Source organism: Chrysemys picta, unplaced genomic scaffold (assembly GCF_011386835.1).
Source record: "Chrysemys picta bellii isolate R12L10 unplaced genomic scaffold, ASM1138683v2 scaf206, whole genome shotgun sequence".
NCBI classification, from domain to species: Eukaryota; Metazoa; Chordata; order Testudines; family Emydidae; genus Chrysemys; species Chrysemys picta.
In genome coordinates this window covers 80001-83338 of record NW_027052913.1, presented here as the reverse complement: position 1 = coordinate 83338, position 3338 = coordinate 80001, and the positions used below count along the sequence as shown (strand labels likewise).

Sequence of the window (3338 nt, the reverse complement as noted above, 5' to 3'; positions counted from 1 at the left end):
CCCCGGGAAGCAGCTGTCAAATGTTCCAAGTCCCCACTCGGCCACCAGGTCCACCCCAGTCTAGCAATGGGGTTGACCTGGCTGACGGCCGGTTAGTATCAAGGTAAACTCACCGTCGTCCACAGGAGGGCAGCTCTCAGGCCGGCCGGCTGCGGCTGACTCTGGGGCGGCGCCCGGTCCCGGCAGCGAGGGGCGGGGGGCGCGGAGCGAGACGGGGCTAACCGGGGGGGGGCGCCTCCTGCGACTTTGGGGGCCGCGGGTCGTCAGTGGCGTGCAGGCCGGGCCTCTCCCGGGGGATTCGGGGGGGCGGTCCTGCGGGCCGGGCGCAGGGGGCTCGAGCGAGCCCGGGCCGGTCCGCCCCGGGGCCGGGGTCTCCGCCTGCGGCTCAGGGGGGCGCGGGTCGTCGGGGGAGGAAGCCCGGGGGAGCCGCACACCGGCCCGCCAGGCCAGGCCTGGCCTGGATGGCCGCGGGGGGATTCGGGGCGGTCCCGCGGGCCGGGGGCCGGGCGCAGGGGAGGCGGGGGGGCCGAGCGAGTCCGTCCCGGGCCCGGGGCCTCCCCCTGCGGCTTTGGGGTCCGTGGGTCCCCGCTGGAGGAAGCCACTGGGAGCTGGACACCCGCCGTCCGTCCCGCCAGGCCAGGCCTGGCCTGGGTGGCCGCGGGGGGATTCGGGGCGGTCCCGCGGGCCGGGGGCCGGGCGCAGGGGAGGCGGGGGGGCCGAGCGAGTCGGGCCCGGGCCCGGGGCCTCCCCCTGCGGCTTTGGGGTCCGTGGGTCCCCGCTGGAGGAAGCCGCTGGGCGCTGGACACCCGCCGTCCGTCCCGCCTGGCCAGGCCTGGCCTGGGTGGCCGCGGGGGGATTCGGGGCGGTCCCGCGGGCCGGCGGCCGGGCGCAGGGGGTCCGAGCGAGTCCGTCCCGGGCCCGGGGCCTCCCCCTGCGGCTTTGGGGTCCGTGGGTCCCCGCTGGAGGAAGCCGCTGGGCGCTGGACACCCGCCGTCCGTCCCGCCTGGCCAGGCCTGGCCTGGGTGGCCGCGGGGGGGGATTCGGGGCGGACCTGCGGGCCGGCGGCCGGGAGGGTCCGGGCCAGTCCGCCCCATGCCCGGGGTCTCCCCCAGCGGCTTCGGTGGCCCCGGGGGGGGTCCTCCGCGGAGGAAGCCGGGTGGGTGGGGAGCCGGACCCCAGGCGCCCAGACCCGTGACCTGCGGCCGCGACCTCCGACTCGGCAGGAGCGACGAGGGGCTTTCCGGCCCGTCCCCCCCTCTCCTTCCCCCCCAGAAAAGGAGAGAGAGCTGACTCGGACCGGGAAAAGCTGCCTACGGCACCTGGGATTCCCAGGCGGTCACCCATCCAAGTACTAGCCAGGCCCGGGACGGTTTACCTTCCGAGATCGGACGGGATCGGGGGCGTTCGGTCCGGTATGGCCGTAGGCACCCGGCCCCGCGCCTCCTCGCCCGCTTTCCCCTGCCGACGCCCGGGCCTGCCGCACGGTGAGCCCCGGTCGGACTGCCCCCCCCCCCTGCGGCAGGGCCCCCGTCTCTCGCGGGCCCGGTCCTTTTTTCCTTTTCGAGCTCCGGGGCCCGGGCTGGCCGCCAGAGCCCCTCCGCCCGCCCTCCCCGGCGTCGGGGAAAATACTGTCCCGGACTTCCAGTGCGCCCGATCCTGTCAGCCGGGGGGTGGGGAGGGGCAGTCCCTCGCTGCGGCCGGGGAGGGTGAGCCCAGGGCGGCTTGCCTGCCGTGCGAGGCCCCTCTCGGCCACCAGGTCAACCCCGAGTCGAAAGGGCTGAAAAATTTTCAGAGTCCCCTCCCGGGCACCAGGTCAACCCGTGGAATCGGACGGGTTCACCTGCTGGCCGGTTCGCTTCCCGGGCACCAGGTCAACCCGTGGAATCGAAAGGGTTCACCTGCTGGCCGGTTTGCTTTCCGGCCACCAGGTCAACCCCTAGGGGTTTTAACGGGGGCACGCCCGGTGGCCTCTTTCCCGTCCGGTCACCAGGTCAACCCGGATCTCCCTCCTTCCCTGGGCGTCCCCTCCTCGGAGGCGTCAGGTTCCATTCCCCCCCCCCCCCCAGACTTCCAGGGGCCCGATCCAGTCGGCCGGGAGGCAGTCCCTCGCTGCGGCCGGGGAGGGTGAGCCCAGGGCGGCCTGGTCCATGTCTCTAGTGGGCCCGATCCTTTTTTTTTTTTTCGAGCTCCGGGGCCAGGCCCGCCCGGGCAGCCCTCCTCGGAGGCGTGGGGCGATTTCCCCCCGCCCCCAGACTTCCAGGGGCCCGATCCTGTCGGCCGGGAGGCAGTCCCTCGCTGCGGCCGGGGAGGGTCAGCCCAGGGCGGCTTGCCTGCCGTGCGAGTCCCCTCTCGGCCACCAGGTCAACCCCGAGTCGAAAGGGCTGAAAAATTTTCAGAGTCCCCTCCCGGGCACCAGGTCAACCCGTGGAATCGAACGGGTTCACCTGCTGGCCGGTTCGCTTTCCGGCCACCAGGTCAACCCGTGGAATCGAAAGGGTTCACCTGCTGGCCGGTTCGCTTTCCGGCCACCAGGTCAACCCCTAGGTTTTAAGGGGGGGGGACGCCAGGTGGCCTCTTTCCCGTCCGGTCACCAGGTCAACCCGGATCTCCCTCCTTCCCTGGGCGCCCCCTCCTCGGAGGCGTCAGGTTCCATTCTTTTTTCCAGACTTCCAGGGGCCCGATCCAGTCGGCCGGGTGGCAGTCCCTCGCTGCGGCCGGGGAGGGTGAGCCCAGGGCGGCTTGCCTGCCGTGCGAGTCCCCTCTCGGCCACCAGGTCAACCCCGAGTCGAAAGGGCTGAAAAATTTTCAGAGTCCCCTCCCGGGCACCAGGTCAACCCGTGGAATCGAACGGGTTCACCTGCTGGCCGGTTCGCTTCCCGGGCACCAGGTCAACCCGTGGAATCGAAAGGGTTCACCTGCTGGCCGGTTCGCTTTCCGGCCACCAGGTCAACCCCTAGGTTTTAAGGGGGGGGACGCCCGGTGGCCTCTTTCCCGTCCGGTCACCAGGTCAACCCGGATCTCCCTCCTTCCCTGGGCGCCCCCTCCTCGGAGGCGTCAGGTTCCAGTCTTTTTTCCAGACTTCCAGGGGCCCGATCCAGTCGGCCGGGAGGCAGTCCCTCGCTGCGGCCGGGGAGGGTGAGCCCAGGGCGGCCTGGTCCATGTCTCTAGTGGGCCCGATCCTTTTTTTTTTTTCGAGCTCCGGGGCCAGGCCCGCCCGGGCAGCCCTCCTCGGAGGCGTGGGGCGATTTCCCCCCCCCACCCCCAGACTTCCAGGGGCCCGATCCTGTCGGCCGGGAGGCAGTCCCTCGCTGCGGCCGGGGAGGGTCAGCCCAGGGCGG

At 72.7% G+C, this 3338-nt stretch overlaps 1 non-coding gene across 1 annotated transcript; it reads right to left on the bottom strand.

Moving 5' to 3' along the window:
• Window positions 1-1307: 1307 nt before the first annotated feature.
• On the bottom strand, window positions 1308-1426 carry LOC135978304 (5S ribosomal RNA). The gene has a single exon (XR_010595730.1). It is a non-coding gene; the product is annotated as a 5S ribosomal RNA (ribosomal RNA).
• Window positions 1427-3338: the final 1912 nt, after the last annotated feature.